The following is a 20,470-nucleotide window of genomic DNA, read 5'->3' as shown; positions in this document are numbered from 1 at the left end:
CCTAAAGAACACTATACCTGTCCGGTACTGTTCGCTAGCAAGTTCAAACTGTTCTAAGAACCCTATTAGTATCCTGAAATGTTCGTACGTAAACGAAAATGGAGGTGTCCTGAAGAACACTATATCTGTCGTTACTGTTTGCTACCCAATTGAAACTGTTCTAAGAACACATTTGGTGTTCTGAAATGTTCGTACATAAACTAAATTATACGTGTCCTGAAGAACACTATATCTGTCCTTACTGTTTGCTACCAAGTTTAAACTGTTCTAAGAACACACGCGGTGTTCTGAAATGTTTGTTTCACATGTTTCGCACTTTTAATTACTTCAGAACCCGAACAGTGTCCGTAGGACATCAATGCGCATGCGCTAACCAAGCTCCGTGCACTTGGTGTCCTGCGGACAGGCGCTTCATTCGCAGACTAGTTCGCAAACAGATCATATGACCGCGCCCACGCTCATCGTGTGTCCTGAAATGCGGACACTGTTCGTGTCCCCGAACAATTTAATAGTACATTTTCAGTTAATCCATAATATTTTTCAATAAAATCTCACCATGCCACAAGTCCCACATAGCAATCTTGAGTTTCTATATACCTTTTGAAACTTTCCGATCCTTTTTTTGTGTTCGATCTGTACGCGCACAGTGCGCATGTCCGCGGACCGCGCACAAGCACCCCTATAAAAGACCACACCCAAGAGCTTATTCCCATTGTGTTTCTGGTTATTCTTCAGAACACAGTGATTTTTGCTGCCACCTGCAGACTACACCATCATCGAGATGGCATCCTTGGCTGCTGAACTGCCACTTGGTGCTGCACCTGATTCAGCACCACCACCACCCCCTCCACCACCACCACCTCCCAAGGGCCTGAAGAGGGGAACAGGACTGAGGATGCGGAGGAGGAAGAAGAGGATGATGAGAATGAGGTAGAGGAAATCCCTACTACCCGCACTAGGTGTGAGTCTTGGGTGTGGCGGTTATTTACCATTCATGGGAATGGTCCTAAGGCTCGTGCGAACCATGTTACGTGCAATGAGTGCAAAATGATACTCAGTCGCGGGAAGCACGGTAACTACAGCTTTGGGACCACTACTATGAAGCGACACCTGAGGTCATTTCACTCTGGGGCTATTCGCAGGGTTGTACCTTGCGAAGAACGTAGCGGGTTGATTTCCTCTACTTCATCCTCTGTTTCTGATCCTGTCACCACAAGGACCACCTCTGTGGGACAGCGTCTTTCTCAAGCTGCCTCACAGGCCATACAGAATGCTGATGACCCTTACCTTTCGAGGGTCACAGTTGTATGTATGTACTGTGACACAGTACTCTGCAGGGGGGAGCGCCTTTGGAGTGCTTTTGAGACTATCGTCTCAGAGCACGAGAAGACCTGCTCACTACCCAAATAAAACCCACTCTACATCTTCCTCTCTCAGCTCGCCCTTTCTTATCCCTGTGGTTGGTGTCCCCCCTTTACCCTCCTTTACCCTCCTCTCCTAGTGTGTTGTGTCTGAAAAACCAAAAAAAATACAAAATTACAAAAATCAAAAAAAAATAAGGCTCTTTTCAGAGCCGCCTTTCCCAGTTAAAAAATAGAAGTGAAAATAAATGAAGCAGGGCTCTTTGTATTTTTTAGAAGTACGCGGACAGTTCGCGAACATTAAAAAAATTGGGTTGCTACTCCATCACAAACATTGTAATTTTCTCTGGAAAGAAGTGGTGGCTCTGAAAAGAGCCTTTGGGTGGTGTTTGTAAGTCAAAAATTGTAAATGCTTAACATCTACTTCAAAATCGTTGTTGTAATTCCAAAAAAGGTCGCAATGCATTTTGTACATTTCTCAGAAAAATCTGATTGCCAGCATAAGTAAGATGGACTCCATCTCTGCAAAAAATGTATGTACTACAAAACATAATATTTTCATTGTGAAAAGAAGACATGCCAAAATCTCTTAGAAAGCCACAAACAGCCTTATTAACATTGCGCCTTGCTTTTTCCATTTGTGGACCAAATGAAGAAGAACGAAGCCACATTTGTCTCTGCGCAATCCGTGAAAATATCACTTGAGAATTAGGAAACATGTCCATAACCTTCCTCAGTCCTTCTTTCATAGCAAATTGCAAAAAAGTTCCAGTCACATGTCCTAAACTGTTCCCTCCACAATGAATTACAATTATGTCTGGATGTTGCTCTGTCTCCAAAGTAGAACAGAGAGGTAGCAAGTCCAACCACTTCATTCCACGTACTGCATGCCAGTGTACTTCCACATGTGGGAATCCAAGATCTACAGCTTCTCCACAGCTTTCTGCATGCACCTTCAACCAATGTATCCACGAATCTCCTAAAATCCAAACAATCTGTTTTCTGAAACACACAGCCATAGCTATCTTTTGTTCTCTCAGCAAAAAGAGTATCTGAGAAAATCTCTCTTGGCACAACACACCCACCAAACTTTTCTGACCAATCCCTTTCAGTGCTTATTCTCATTTGCATGACTTCTGAATCCAAAAATCCCCGGATGTAACTCCCGATGTCCGCGAACTACCGCCATGTCTGCGGACATATCGTAAAATGAACAGCCCTTCTACCATTTCCACTACACTCTCTCTGCCATTCCCTCATTGGATGTACCTCAAAAATCACATGACCATGCACCAATCACATTCAAGACCTCTACATCTAACTGCATCATCATAGATCAGCACTGCAAATGTACTCTGAATCTCTCTGAGTACAAGTGTCATATCATTTGCAAGCAGCATCTACCAGAAATACTGTACAAGTCTTCAAGATTTCTACTTGCAGCTCCATGCATATCCATATGCATGAACACAAACTTCAGGTATGCATATTTTCTGTATAGTAGATGACATAGCTCTCAACCATTTTTGTTTTACAGGCGGGTGAAATCACCCGATTTTGTTTTTGGCGGGTGAGACGCCCATTGGAATGAATGGGCGTGCAGGAGGCTTGGCGGGTGAGTCTGCCCTTTACAAGGCGTGTGACACCCGCCAAAAGCGTGTGAGTTGAGAGCTATGGTAGATCAACACATTTTCAACCAGACTTTTACCTTGTAAAATCTGTAAAATGAATTTACTGTACTTTTTTCAATTTCCTAAAATCAACTATCACTTATAAACCTTTATACTTTTTACTTTCTTTATACACACACACTCAAATCATGTTAAACTAACATTTTTTAAATGAAATATATAGGCTACATATATTCAAACAAAATTGCATGCAAACACAATCTATGTTTAAACCTTTATAAAAATACTTATACAATTTCATATTTTTTGTTTTTATTTATTTATTTACTTAATTACTTTAAATTAGACATGACATTGAGGCGCTATTACCTAGAACAGTTTACTTACAGAAATAGTGGTATTCACTAATATATTATAAATTTCACAAGACATAGTAAAGATATTTTTTTTTGCTACAGTTAGTCATTCAATACAATTTGTTCATTAAGAACATATCATATGTACTGAACCGATGCAATGTATCTTATGTAAATAAATTAGTTTAATGGTTTTACAGAAGGCACTGAGGATTTCAATTAAAAAAATCAATATCTAAATTAAAAACAGTGCTATATACAAACAAAGTTACTAATTTGAAGCTTTTACAATTGCAGCGAAGACCAGTTTCCTGAAAAGAAGCAGCCGAATTCGAAGAAGAAAGAAAAACTAAGAAGTTACCTGTTAATTTTAAAAAAAAGTAAGTAAAATATCACCATAATATTTATATTATTAATCAAATATACTATAACATTAATACGAGCTATTTTGGTTTCTTAAAATAGAGATTTTGTACCATTTTGTCCAAAAATGTCCATGTCTTAAACAGCGATTTACAGCCAGAATGGCCCACAAATTTCTATTTTTGGCACACAAATTAGCCAACTGAACCACTACAATTTTCATATTATAGAACAAACAACTGTTTTAATTGTATACATTACATTTACTATTTGTACTTTTCCACACCACTAGCTTACTTTTTTTTTGTCATCTGAACCCCAGTTTAGTAACACATACATTCATGAATACCTATCCCTACTAGTTTTAGTTCCCAATGCACAATCACACACCATTACATACATCTTTATCATCTTACTCAAACACTCATGCACACAGCACACATACATTCCAGAACACCCCAACCCATATCTTCTTTATTTTTTTCAACAGACCCTAAAGAATGCCTACCAAAAGACAACTCCGTAGAAAGCAACGCAAAATTAGAGCAAATGAAAATAAAGGTGTCCAACATAAGCATCCATCTCTAGCAGAATTTGTAAAAAAAGTTGAAACAAAACAGCTAATACAATCATTTAGTGAAACACAAGAAGTTTCAAGTACAACAACTTCGCTTCCTCTATCAAAATGTAAAACAAACCAAAAAACAATTAACAGAAAATCAGCTATCAGTACAGATAAAACTACTTCTTCAAATTTTAATATAGTGCAAAGTAAGCATACCAAGAAAAGTTTTTTAGCCAAAATATGCCGTCACAAAGTCCTTCAAAATCTTATAAAAACAGGAGAGAAATCAGGTTCAAAGCTTAAAACCTATCGTAGGAAATTAATCTTAGAAGCATTGATGGACAGTGCAATTCTTCTCAAAAGAAATTTATTTATTTTACTGTTAAACAAAATGAAACCACTAACAAAACTAATAACTAAATTACAAAAAAGACTTCTCAATAAGCGAAATGTCAACAGAAAGAACTTCTTAAGTATCTGCTGAGGTGAATGGAATCACACTACGAGCACAGAACCATATTTTAATGAAGAAGCGTACAAACAAAAGCAAACGAATACAATTGCCATAAATAGCAGTGGTCGAGGTTATGAAAAAGTGAATAATACCATAATGGAACAAGAAGTACTCCTTACAAAAATATGCCCTGAAAACTTAGAATTACCCCTCCATTCGACTGAATCAGAACGTCTAGTGTACAAATGGCCATGCACATCAATGTGTAACATTCCCAAACAATGTTTCAAATCTTTACACCAATTCCTCAATAAATATGTAAAAAGCAAAGACAAAATCAAAATTAAATTACTGCAAAATATAGATACCTGTCCAGTGCGCAAGTACACAGGACTACAAGGACATTCATTGGCCTGCATTACAGGACCTACTTGTAAAACCACTTTCCATGATATCAAAAGGATATCAACACATCATTCAACTATAAGAAATCTAGTCTATAAACTGTACTATGCTAAAAGTCCTGCTTTAGCACTAGCAAAGTTAAATAACATCCTTCTACATGGTACAGCAAAAGACCTACTTGAAGAAATTCACTATATCCAGAAAAAATATTTTGGAAGTGAAAGCCATTTACAGAATGAAATAGCTTTAAACCAATTAAGCAACAATTCTACACATGGCAACCTTTTGCTAAACACATACAAAAAAGAAATACTAAAATTTAAAAGTACATCAGCTGAAGTACCAAACCATGTATGTGTATGTTGCCGTAGAATTTTTTATAAAAGTAACACAAAACTGTGGACCTATCATACAAAATAGAAGACAATGAAGATTCTAAATGGTTTGAATTAGCTCTCTACCTTCTAGCAGAAAACAAATATGAAATAACTGAGCCCTTAATACGTTGCAGTTATTGCACTACAAAACTTGACAACAACCAAACTCCTTCACGTTCTATCACAAATAATTTGGAATTATACCCAGTACCAAAACCTCTACAACAACTTAATTTATATGAGAGCATCATAATTCAAACAGTACACCCATTTCAAGCAATAATACGCCTTCAACCAAAAACAGCAAAATTACCTCCCTCTGAATTGGTAAAAGGCATTTGTGGAAAAGTAGTTTATTTACCATTAAATCTAAAAGAAAATGTGCATACTCTAGGAGTGCAACGTCCAATGCAGCAATCTTTAATTATATTAGTAAATGGAGTACCTACAAAAGACAAAAAAATATGGCAACAGCTGGTAGATTTATATAAAGTTAGACAAGCCTTCCAATATCTTAAAGAGAATAATGAATATTACAAAGAAATTAATATTGAAGAAAACTTGAATGATACAACTGAAATAATTCAAGAAACACAAGAAGCTGGTCAATTTGAGCTACTAGATCCTGCTACAATATCAAATACTTTAGACCATTATACAATTCATCCTTTGCACTGTAATGACACCGTACAAGATGTACTAGAAACTTACCAAATGCGTCAAACAAAAGGATCGCCAATCAGTATATGTGTCAGAATTCCTCTTCGCTGGTTGACCCCGTAGTGTAGAAGAAGAATTCTTCCCACCAATGTACCCCTCTGAATGGTAATAATTCACATACAGAGGGATCAATTAATTGAAAGATGTTTTCAATGATGTTTGGATTTCCCTCAGAGACCACCGTAGCTGTAGAAGGAAAGAAGCGTAATTAGTATCCAAGTATACCGTGTGTCTTCTCTAAGTACTAACACTCCTCCCACACTAACCTGCTTAGAGATAGGACAGATCTTAAGTTGATTAACCTCGATCTAGCAGGAACCGGAAACAATAGGAATACTCTGCAAAACAAACGACCTCTCTGGTTACTATTCCCTTTTACACTACAGTACTAATAAGAAGAAAAGCACAGAGATTCATACCGGAGGGAATCCAGGGTTTTAACAATGCATTGTCCCACGTAGCAGCGGAGGCTGTCCCGCGGCGCAGCCGATGCTGTCCCACGTTGCAGCGGAGGCTGTCCCGCGACGCAGCCGATGCTGTCCCACGTTGCAGCGGAGGCTGTCCCGCGGAGTAGTCTAAATATATTCAAGAGAAGTCCTTTAAACGATCCGGGTCAAATCCATACGAGCAATTGTACACTAGAGGAAAAGACGATAATCACAATCCGAGAGCAGAAGGCAAGGGTCAAAAAACCAGTAGATCATTGAAATACCAAAACAGACTAGGATTATCCAAAAGCAAGGTCGGTTATGGAAGCAAGGGTTCAGGATACCAGGTAAACGAGATGCAAGACAGTAAACAAGTAGCGCCAAAATGCTTTATCAGAAGCACTGAGCAAGCAGGGGTGCGGGGTTAAATATCCAATGTCACATGATCACCGCCGTGAACCGACACGCACGTTGCCTCTCCTTAGCAACGCAGTGCTAAGCTTCCATGGCAACCTCCAGCCACCTCGGAGGCCCGTAGTTCGGGATATTCCTTTCTGTGAACCACAGCGCAAAACTCGGTTGAGTCCCGTGTTTTTACTGATGAAACGAACAGTACGTATCCCATTCCGGGATTTTGCGCGCATAACAATATGGGAAAAAAGTATAGAAGCACATGCTTTTCCTCTACTCTTTCCTACTGGCGAAGGAGGAAGGTATGATGATAGACCTATTCAAATATCAGCTTCAGAATACCGCTCATTACGGATGTATTCTGAAGATCCCAGATTTAGACAAAATGTGGAATACATATTCCATCTACTCTTTGAAAGTGAACTAGAAACTTTATGTTACGGAGTTGCACACATATTAAAATCAGGATCACACTTTCAAAATATGACAGCTACACAATTATTAGAGAAAGTGCAACAAAAGGATGAGGTTTTACAATCAAATATTACAAATCTATTAGCAAATATGCGTGGTACTAAAGAGTACTGGTTTCGACGTCATGGAGATGTACGTTGTATGATCAGAAACCTTGGCCCACCCACTTGGTTTGTTACATTAAGTTGTGCAGAATATGCATGGGAAGATTTACATGATTTCCTACGCATATCAAATAAAAACAAAACAAACATAGATATTCTAACACCTGGAGAACTTTGTTCTTTGGATCCTGTTAATGTTTCAAGATATTTTCACCATCGCTTCATTGCTATGCTACATTTTATTTGTAATAAAACTTTTCCTCCCCTTGGAGAAGTGCAACACTTCTTTTGGAGAAAAGAATACCAAGCCAGAGGAGCACCACATATCCACATGCTTTTATGGATTAAAGATGCTCCTAAATTTGGTCAAGAAAGTGATGCCACTGTTTTACAGTTTATTGAAAAATATGTCACTTGTGAAATTCCATCAGAAGCCACAAATAGTGATCTTCGTGCACAAATTTTACAATTTCAAAGACACAAATGTGGAAAATATTGTCGTCGCAAATACAAAAACAAAGGCAAATACTACACCAAATGCCGATTTGGTTTCCCTAGACCAGTTACAAATACAGGTCAAGTAAACAACCTCATGTCTTCAGTTAGACATAGTGTTATAGGTAAGTCACCTACAAATACATATTACATAAAAAGGAAAGAAGAAGAAAAATATATCAATGATTATAATGCAATCATTGCCCACTCATGGAATGCAAACATAGATGTGCAGTACATTGCAGACAATTCTACTGCAGTTGCACGATATGTCACAGCATACTTAACTAAAGCAGAAAAGACAGAGCTCCAAGACCTCTGGAATGACCTGTCATCAGATAAAACAGTATCTCAGAAATTATACAGCTTGGGCATAAAAATGCTCACCCATAGAGAATGTGGATCTTATGAAGCAGCTGATCGTTTAACTGGTACTTCATTGTATGGTAAATCTGAAAATATAGTATGGCTAAGTCTTGGTCCAGCTAAATCTAGAAAAAGAGTTCTAAAATCATATGAAGATATAAAAACAATAGCCAAACATGATCCCAACAGCCAAGACATTTTAAAAAACAATTTATTGGACACATACTACCCAAACAATAGTAATACTTTGGAAAACATGTGTCTATACCAAATAGCCCAAAACTACACATACAAAAATAATATGAAACCTGATGAAAAAAAAGGTAAATATAGAGTGACAGACTGTGAAGGCAGCTTAGTTAAACTCACTAAACCAAATTTAATTAATCATATCAAAGTGTCATTGAAGACTCCTCAACATAAAGAAGTATATTACATGTCCCTGCTACAACTCTTCAAACCATTGAGAAAAGAAGAACAATTACTAGATAACTATGACTCATATGAGGATGCTTTCAAAGCAAATGAAAGCACTATAACTGATGTAAACTTTACACAGTACAAAACAATGTTGCACAATGAACAGCAACATGAAGAAGAACTCCAAGCCCAACTAGATAAGGATACTCCTGACAGTAGTCAACCTTCTGTAACAGGAAGCCAAGAACCACTGGGAGAACCACTAATAACAAATGAGGCAGAATTAGCTATGATAGAAGTAGAAAACACCATGTGTCAGTATGAAGATAAGGAAGACTTAACTATACTACAATCAAAATGAGCAAAGTAGCATTTTTCAAGAAGTAACAAAACAAATTGCACATGGTGTAAAACATGAAAATAAAGAATGTTCCTGCCATAATTATAAACCTATACTACTGTACGTCAGTGGTGAAGCTGGTTCTGGCTAAACATTCCTAATCAAAATCATTTGTAAGTTCCTTCAACAATTGACAAACAACAAACTGTCAGCTGATGTCACTGCCCCCACAGGTTTAGCTGCCTACAACATAGGTGGTGTTACATTACACCGATTACTACTATTACCAGTAGAACACCAGAACAAATTAGACTATTAGACTATTACAAACTTTCTGCAGAAGCTGCAATGGAATTACGCAGAGTATTGAAACAAATGAAAATGCTACTAATAGATGAAGTGAGTATGGTCTCCAACCTGATGTTAGCTTTGATTCACCTCAGATTACAAGAAGTACTCAAAACAGACTATGAAGAGCTCTTTGCAGGAAAACACATTATTGTTTTTGGAGATCTGCTTCAATTAACACCAGTAAAAGGTGAACCTATTTTTAAAACATTAGGGCACAAACTCTGCCGTAAAACTGTTGGCAGCATTGGAAATGTCAACCTTTGGCAACATTTCCAATACAGAGAATTAACAGAAAACATGCGCTAATCTGCAGTTCTCACTTATGCCAACATTTTAAAAAGTTTGAGAGTTGGTATACTTTCTAAAGAAGCAGAAGCAACATTGAAAACCCGGCACATCAATGCACTTTATGGCTATAATGCATGTGCTACAGATGTTATGGAACAATTAGCCGACAAAAATGTCAATTGTATGACCTTAATGCCAACTCTTGCAAGCTGTCTCAAATTCAATGAAATAATGTTAAGTAAAGAAATGCAACCAATAATGGAAATTAGCGCCACAGACAAACTAGATGTACATGGTATGACACTACCCATGTGTGACCAAGCCACAACAAGACTAAATAATTTAGAAAAATCAATCTCAAACACAGCAGCCTTAGAAAAGATGTTAAAATTATCCTTAAATTGCAGAGTAATGCTTAAACGTAACCTTGACGTGGACCAAGGACTAGTTAATGGAGCACTGGGTACAGTTGTTGGCTTTCAAACATACCCACGTGACAACAAAATTCAGTTTGTCAATATACTCTTTGACAAACTTTCAGAAGTAAAACGGATAGGACGCTCAACAGCTAGATTCCTTCTCTTCAAAGATATGTATGTACGCAGAGAACAATTTTCTCTAACTCTTGCATACGCAGTCACGATTCATAAATCACAAGGTCTTACCCTAGACAAAGCAATGATAGATATTGGTAACACAGTCTTTAAAGAAGGCATGAGCTACGTAGCACTATCACGCTTACGTACACTTGACGGTCTATTTCTAATCAACTTTGATGCAAGTAAAATAAACGCTGATATTCCTTGCATTTTAGAATATAATAGACTTCGCTCACTATACACTCCCCATCTAACCACATATTCTGTTCCACAAAAACTAAAACGTTGTAAAAGAAAACTAAATCAAACAGAAATGCAACAGGACGTCACTGCAAATCCTCCAAAGAGAGTAAAAGAAACTAATACTTCATCAAGTACCACAAACAAAAAAGAATCAATTAGAGAAAGTAAACCAGGTACTTCTTTAAAGAAGGAAGACAAACTCCAAAAAAAGCAGTTAGATACAGAACTACCTGGACCATTTAAATTCTCAAATATAGTTGGTGTAAATTGCTATGCAAATGTAGCAATGAATATTCTATTTCAATTACCACCAATTGTTGACAACATTTACTTACACAGTACAGACCCATTGTGTTTGCAAATGTTAGTACTTCACAGAAATGCAGCAAACAATCCTGACAACACATATAGTGTTTTTGGAATAAGACGACAATTGGACTACTGTGCTGGAATGGTGAAATTCACTATAAACTCACAGGAAGATCCACAAGAATTTCTAATGTACTTACTACAAGTACTGGAAAACAAAAACATACCTATAAATGAAATCTTTCAGATTTCATACATGTGGAAACATACATGCACTCTCTGCAACAATGTGACACAAGAAGAAATCCCCAATGAACGCTTCATATATATATCAATACCAAATTGTGAATCCATTCCATTTCAGCAACTTGTACAAAATGCAAACCATGGTACATTATGCTCTACCTGCAATTCAGATAATCGCTCCACGTTAGTAATACAAACACATAGTAAATACGTAATACTAATGCTTCTACGTTACAATGCAGATGGTACCAAAAACAACTGCAAGCTGACTGGATTCACACATGGTCAAATATCACTTGGTAAGAAAACCTTCACAACAATAGGTATAATCTACCGCGCAGGAGCCACAACCAATTCAGGGCACTACACTGCATATATAAAAAAGAAATGTGGATGGTTTGAATGTAATGATAGTACCATTACTCTAAAGCAGAGATTACCAGCAAATCTTACAAACGCTTATTTGATGTTCTTAAAACCAAAATTTGATAAATAAACTGTATTTAAACCTTTAAATAAATTTGTGTTAAAAAAATATAAACTGTAAGAATACTCCAAAAGCTATCTAACTGCTCAAATATTCTACAACAACTAATCAGATAAATTAATACCACTAAATTAGACCAAAACATACACAGTTAGAATACGCCAATTGGTATCTAACTGTCCCAAAATTATAAATTTGTGTTAAAATAATATAAACTGTTAGAATACTCCAAAAGCTATCTAACAGCTCAAAGATTCTACAACAACTAATCAGATAAATGAATACCACTAAATTAGGCCAAAAAATAGACAGTTATAATACGCCAATTGGTATCTAACTGCTCCAAAATTTTATAATATCAAAACAAATGAAGAATCTGTTACTGCTCCAAAAAAAATACAACAAAGCAAAGTATAAAGCATTAGCCAGAAACAACAAGTGAACACTGAAAACAAACAAACAAATAAACTGTAGCATAACAGAAAAAGGGTTTTTTTTTTAATCCAACATGGATTTTTTTTTCTCCCACAGACCCAATGATTTTAGCAACAAATACAGAAACTGAGCAAATTGCACAGTACTCTGATTTGTACTCTACTAAATATGAGGGTCGAAAAAAAATAAAAGTATATTGCTTATACAATGTAATAAGTCATTACAAAATACTAATACTAACATGCTATTTTCTTTTATCACAGAAATGAAGAAGAAAAACATGGACTCCCATTACTAGACCAAACAGTAAGTATACAATAATAAGGACAACCATAGCAGCATATCACATCCATAGTATCTAATATCTTTGTTCCTTATACATTTGTTTTTCACCCAAAGTTATAAGCAAATATGAATGTGATATGCTGCGGTGGTTGTTGCCATTTGGCCATGCACCCAAGACTGTATGCCCTGGCAACAACCACCGCAGCATATCACATCCATAGAGTCAAACATTTCAACTATGATCTATGGGAAACTTTTAATGTCCGCACACAATGTGAGTGTTCTTAGAACACTTTGAACTTGCCAGCGAACAATACGGACACCGTTTTCAGGACACCCCCTACGAACATTTCAGAACAACGCGATAGTTCTTAGAACACTTTCAACTTAACAACGAACAATACGGACAGCGTCCTAAGGACACCCCCTACGAACATTCCAGGACACCGGAAGTGTTCTTAGAAGCGTCTTCAGAACACCACCATCTTGTTTATTTGCGAACATTTCAGGACACCGCGAGTGTTCTTAGGACACATTCAACTTGACAAAGAACAATACGGACAGCGTCCTCAGGACACCCCATACGAACACTCCCCGGACACCGGGAGTGTTCTTAGAAGCGACTTCAAAACACCACCATCTTGTTTATTTGCGAACATTTCAGGACACCGCGAGTGTTCTTAGGACACATTCAACTTGACAAAGAACAATACGGACGGCGTCCACAGGACACCCCCTACGAACACTCCCCGGACACCGCGAGTGTTCTTAGAAGCGTCTTCAGAACACCCCCATTTTGTTTATTTGCGAACATTTCAGGACACCGCGAGTGTTCTTAGGGCACATTCAACTTGACAGAGAACAATACGGACAGCGTCCTCAGGACACCCCCTACGAACACTCCCCGGACACCGCAAGTGTTCTTAGAAGCGTTTTCAGAACACCACCATCTTGTTTATTTGCGAACATTTCAGTACACCGCGAGTATTCTTAGGACACATTCAACTTGACAGAGAACAATGCAGACAGCGTCCTCAGGACACCCCCTACGAACACTCCCCGGACACCGCGAGTGTTCTTAGAAGCGTCTTCAGAACACCCCCATTTTGTTTATTTGCGAACATTTCAGTACACCGCGAGTGTTCTTAGGACACATTCAACTTGACAGAGAACAATACGGACAGCGTCCTCAGGACACCCCCTACGAACACTCCGCGGACACCGCGAGTGTTCTTAGAAGCGTCTTCAGAACACCCCCATTTTGTTTATTTGCGAACATTTCAGGACACCCCGAGTGTTCTTAGAACACATTCAACTTGACAGAGAACAATACGGACAGCGTCCTCAGGACACCCCCTACAAACATTTCAGGACACCGGGAGTGTTCTCAAAAACGTCTTCAGAACACCCCCATTTTGTTTATTTGCGAACATTTCAGGACACCGCGCGTGTTCTTAGAACACATTCAACTTGACAGAGAACAATACGGACAGCGTCCTCAGGACACCCCCTGCAAACACTCCCCGGACACCGCGAGTGTTCTTAGAACAGTTTCACTTTGCTTGCGAACAAAACGGACACATATTGACTCCTTAGAACACCCCCTAGTCAGTTTATTTAGAACATTTCAGAACACCCGTGATGGCCGCAAACAAATCGAACACAAAAAGAACGTCTAACACATAAAAAACACAACTTTCATCCTATCTCATTCACTCCCACCCTCCCCAAACACTCCTACACACCAACACACTCTACAAAATACACATTTTGAACAAAGTTTCACTGCGCTGTCCGGGGACATCCGCGAATCCAAGATGGCGGGCGCTACCAAAAAATCTGACGCGCTTCACGCGCCACGCCGTCCAATCAGCGAACACGTTGCATGTCCGCGAACATCACGCAAGACGATTGGCCAATCAGGACACTGTCCGCGGAGCGAACAGGGAAGTGTGTCCGCGAACCGAACACAGATACCACTAATTTTTTTGACCTACTTTTTGGTCATTTTAAAAAAAAACTACTGGACGGATTTTCACCAAATTTGCAAAAGCACGCTTTCGGGACCAAGCCGCTGCTCCTGGTCCAAATTTGGTAGAAATCCGTCCAGCGGTTTGGGCTGTAGGCGCGAGCAAACATTATTTCCCATTCACTCTATGGAGAGTGAGTATAATGTATACAAATATGAGCATATAGAGGGAAGGTACAGTAATAAAAATAAAACTATGAGAAAGTGCTGATAACCATAATGATTATCTTCATGCACAGAAAGGACTGCTCTCTTTCAAGGCTGTATCTTCCGCTATGTATATGTTTCATATGATGTGACTGGACCCTAAGTCTACAAATATAGTACCTTTTCAATTTTTACTTCCTGACTGTTACTGAAGAAAACTATGTGGCTTCGATATGTCAGTAAAGGATAAAAAGGGAGAGCCAGCCATGTGATGTCATCAGTGATGTCATCAATGACATTTGTGATGTCATCTTTGATGGCCTGGGTGTTAGTGTTAGCAGTGCACGGTGGCGCGAGTTATGGTTGCTTATGTTACCATAACTGCTGAATTTCAGGGGTTTTTCGGTTTTACTTTGAGCCATAACGTCCCTTTAACAAAGTTTTTTCACTGAATTTCATTGGTTTTTAGTAGCGCAACTTAACCATAATGTCCCTTTAACAAAGTTTTTTTTACTGAATTTCATAGGTTTTTAGTAGCGCAACTTAACCATAACGTCCCTTTAACAAAGTTTTTTCACTGAATTTCATAGGTTTTTAGTGCACAACTTAACCATAATATCCCTGACTTCATATACATGTAACATAGAACATACTAACCCTCTCGTAGTGATTTTCATGTCCGCGGACTACCGCCATGTCCGCGGACACATCGAAAATCTGAACTTGGTGAATGTAAATTTAAATAGTGTGCCCCATTTCCCCTTTGAAGTTGGCTCTGAAAAGAGCTTTTTTTTTTTTACAGATGCTTGACAGACACCTGTTATTTTGTATTTTTTTTCTTGTTTTTTTTCTTACTTTACTCCTAAAATCTTCACATAACCTTCTCCAAAGCAACCCTTACATTCCAAAATAGAAAGGCATTTCCCGTAAAAGATAAAGAAATGCCATCTTCTTTAAAATTAACAGCATTACTGGCATCAATATTTTCATTGTTACAGAAGAACATACCAGCTCTAAGCATGAAGGCACACATGCCTCGGTTGATGACACACCTAGCAATATTTTGCTGAGGACAAAAAACTGAACTATTGTCCCATATTGCCCTAGGTAGTAATCCAGAAAAAATTACTTTTGCATTTGGAAGGATCTTCATTACTGCTTGAACCAAGCGTTCCAAATCAGCCAACAAAGTAGGGGCACTGACGTTGCCCAAATGGAAAGCACCATAGTGCAAAACTACCACATGCGGACTGTTCATCGTGGCCATATCCTCACAAACTTGTACAATTCACTGTACATTGCAATCAGGCACACTGCTCCACACTACCTCCACTCCTTTCACATCAAAGTTCTTTGCAACATGCCTGCATTCAGCGTACTGCTGTAAACCATGCACAAACATATCTCCGAGCACCAACACCCTGACTTTCTCCACTTCTGCCATCTTCACCACACACAGTCTCTTTCAACACAAATCCACAACCTCGACATCTGATTGGCTGATCCATACAGTCTTCTTTCCATGTTTGAATTCCTGGAAAAACCCAGATGTAGCACGCCCTGTCCACGAACAGCCGCGGTGTCCGTGGACGGCGTCCACTTTACTCTCTGTGCCATTCCCTCATTGCATACAGCTAAGCAATCACACAATACGAATAACGTCCTCAGAACAACCCCATTTTGTGAATTTTCGAACATTTCAGGACAATTATTATTTCATTATTCAACATATTAACATTACAAATATTATACTTTCATCTTGTACTCTGCACACAATGCTATGTTTCTCCATTAGTAGCTCAGTATACTAGATAGAATCCCATAATACAATGCTATTTATATCAATGCATCGTTCAAAGCACTAATATAGGTATGATATTTATTGCAATATCCTTGACACTTTTTTCACAACATTATAATAAAAATCCCTAGTACACAAATTCCATGAAAAGTACATACACACGTGATGTCATCAATGACATTTGCGATTTCATCTTTGATGTCCTGGGTGTTAGTCTTAGCAGTGCACAGTGGTGGCGCCAGTTATTTTTCAAAGCTTACCATAACTTGCGATTTTCAGGGATCTTTCGGCTGTACTTAGAACCATAACGTCCTTTAAACAAACTTTTTTTAATATCACGCAAAAAATATACAAACATGGCGTGCAAAAACCAACTTCTACAGATGGCTTTACACAGAATGTTGCAAAGTAAGAATTTATGCTCGTTCACAGTGAAGGTCAGCTGCTTCCATTTTTATCTCGGGCCCCGGAGAGGCTCACGAAGCGGACTATAAGGTTGTATTGTGTTTTGACCTTGACAGGCAGAGATTGTGATGAAAGACTTCTCTTGAAGGAGTGTTGCTAAAACGTAAGAGAAGATAAAGATGAAATTTCTGAAACGAAACCACTTTTATATATTATATCACTATGCGAAAGATCGTTGGCACACGCGGAGTCGTATTTTGGGACTGCAGCACCCGTAGACAATGGAAATTGCAATTGTACTGTAAGTAACCCTTTATATTACTTTATACCAAATATAATTACAATAGCGTAGCATTAAAGACCGCTCAAGTTGAACTTGTTCGTTGAAAGTGGCATAATGTTTTCTACCACGCACTATCACCGCCGAATTGATCCCCTGTCGTTTAGAGGGCTCTGAAAAAGGCAGACGACACAGGGTGGGTTAATAGAAATAATTTAACTGGTCTATAGGCGGTCAAGCGCTCTACTCGCTGTGCCACTTCACTGTAGCCTGTCAAGTGACACAGCGAGTACAGCGCTCGCTTTGACATCCGTGCACAGCTTGCTAACGCAAGTTTGAATCCCGGCAAGGCCAAACTCAGCCTTTCATCATTCCGTGGTCGATAAATGAGCACCAAACACCGTGGTTAATAATAAGCACCGCTTAGATACCTCACGGTTCTTAGCGCTATATGAATGGGAAAATATTATTATTTTATTATTAACATACTCTGTTGCACTATCTTCGATAGCAAATAGTTTCACGCCCTAATAAATAAAATGATGATTTTTAATGAAGATCGGCTGGTGAGACTAATTTATGTTTTTTAAAACAGGTATGTGGCTCCATTTTGCCTATGTCACGATTTACAGACTCCAGTGGATGGGGTCTTCAACTGCCAGGTGCAGGTCCAAATATGCAACTTCATGACCCTCACCATTTTATGGGACAATCGCCAAGGACCAATATGCCCTTACGCAGTACTAGCGGCTACAAACAACATACTAACCAATAGGGTGGTCTAATGGCTCGTTGTTGGAGCAACCTTCCGATTATCAGAGCGACCATTTACTGCTTTTATCATAAACCAACAGCCTATCTACCGCAAAGGAACAATGCGTGGCTCCAAATAAACTTTTGCTGATCGACAGCAGAGACAATAGCAAATCGCTGAATATTCACTAAACATTTCATGTGAAATAAATGTACTTTACCAAATGTACAATCCTGCTGTTTACTTTTAAACCACAGTTTCATATTCCGAATTGTGGCGCACTGAGTTGTAAGCTGATCTAACACCCTCTGTACTGCAAAGGAACATCGCGTGCCTCAACATGAACTTTTGCGGATCGACAACAAAGACAAATGCAAATTGCTGAATATTCTCTAAACATTTGATGTCAAATAAATGTACTTTACAACATTTACAATCTTGCTGTTTGCTTTTAAATCACAGTTTCATATTCCGAATTGTGGCGCGCTGTGTTGTGACATAATGTGTGTTGTCGTCCGGGTTCTGTGTAAAGTCGCGTAGTACTGGAGACGACTGGGCGCGTTTGATTACGCACCGTGTAACGTCACGGAGAGAGGCGGGGAATATGAATGCTTTGATAGTATCAGGCTTAGGGGCGGGAGATATGATTTAGTGTCGCAAAAGCAAGTCAGCCAGGTCAATAGCGCCAGTCATAGGATCATCACATAATGTGGGCGCATACCAGCCGGATTTATCATTTCTTTAGTGGACAAAAAGTCGGTTGACGCCCCTAGGAAATTGTACTATTAGCGGACAAAAGGAGTGGTCTTAAAACACTTTCACCCTGACAACGAACAATACAAACAACGTTCTCAGAACACCCCCATTTTGTGTAATTGCAACCATTTCGGGACACTGCGAGTGTTCTTAGAACACATTCAACTAGACAGATTACAATACGGACAGCTTCCTGAGGACACCCCCAGTTTGTGTATTTACGAACAATTAAGTACACCGCGAGTGTTCATAGCTCATTTTTACCTTCCTTGCGAACAAAAATGACACATACTCCGTCCTCTAAACAACCCACCATTTAGTTTATTTACAAAATATCAGAACAGCTGTGTTCTCCGCAGACAAATCGAACGCAACAAAAATGTCTAGCACATAAAAAAACAAAACATTGAACCTATCTCATACTCCCCCACCCTCCCCAAACACTCTTACACACCAACACACGGCACTAAATACAATTTTATATCCACGTTTCACTGCGCTGTACGCGGTCGACTGCGAATACAAGATGGCGGGCACCACAGAAAATCTGACGCGCTCCACGCCCCTCGCCGTCCAATCAGCGAACACGTCGCAAGTCCGCGGACATGAAGCAAGGCCATGGGCCAATTGGGGTGCTGTCCGCAGAGCGAACAGGGAAGTCCGTCCGCGAAGCGAACACAGATATCACTAATTTTTTTGCCTTACATTTTGGTCATTTTTAAAAAAAAACTACTGGACAGATTTACACCAAATTTACAAAAGCACGCTTTTGGGACCAGGACGCCGCTCCTGCCGCAAATTTGGTGTAAATTCGTCCAGCGGTTCGGGCTGTAGCCGTGCGCAAAGTTTTTTCCCACAAAGTCCCCCGAGTAGGGTTATGTATTCAGTACCCATCACTTTACATTTCGTTAAAAACATGTCTAGGTTGTTCACCAATAGAGGGGATAGAGTACAGTCTGCAGAATCTTTCGCTCTCAGGTAACCTTTGGCCAGACCCATAGTTCTTAAAGTAGATACGCGATTTAGGCGCAACAGTAATATAAACCGCTGAAGATTTTTTGATGGACATAGTTTCAAGTACAATTGAGGTTGTTTATACAAATAACTTGGGTCTGAAACAAACCCATACGATTTTAAATTAGCAGGATGTGAAAAGTTGCGTCCCCTGTTCCACAAATCCAACCTCTTTTCTAAGATCCTTTTTTATCTTAATAATTAACAGTCCAATTTGGGAAGCACTCTATATCTTCAAAAGATGAATTGACTGTACTCATTTACTTAGTCTTTTGTTTGGCCATCATCATGTTACATTTTCTGCATACCTGGCTTTTAAATATATCAATGCTCGTCTTCTCAATACATTAGCCTCTAAATAAATTAGATCCAGCTCTAATCGAATAATAGCCATACGAGCAGCATCAGACAAACCCAAATATCTCCTCCAGTATTTTGTCTCTAGCTTCTGTAACCAATCCCCAATGTCAACAGTGATAGAGTACAGTCAATAGACCACTGCTGGCACTATGCATTGATCATACAGGGCATTAGTGCCCAAATATGTGTTTCTACCTGTGCAGTAAACAATCTGAGTAATGAACTGCCCACCTTCACTCCTCCATCAGCTTCCCAGCTTTACTCCTCTATCAGCTGCCCAGCTTCACTCCTCTATCAGCTTCCCAGCTTTACTCCTCTGTCAGGTGCCCAGATTTACTCCTCTATCAGCTGCCCAGCTTCACTCCTCTATCAGCTGCCCAGCTTCACTCCACTGACAGCTACCAAGCTTTA

The sequence above is a fragment of the Ambystoma mexicanum genome, chromosome 14 (genome assembly GCF_040938575.1).
Source record: "Ambystoma mexicanum isolate Mex_15411 chromosome 14, UKY_AmexF1_1, whole genome shotgun sequence".
Taxonomy (NCBI): Eukaryota; Metazoa; Chordata; class Amphibia; order Caudata; family Ambystomatidae; genus Ambystoma; species Ambystoma mexicanum.
Note: the sequence above shows the minus strand (reverse complement) of the source record.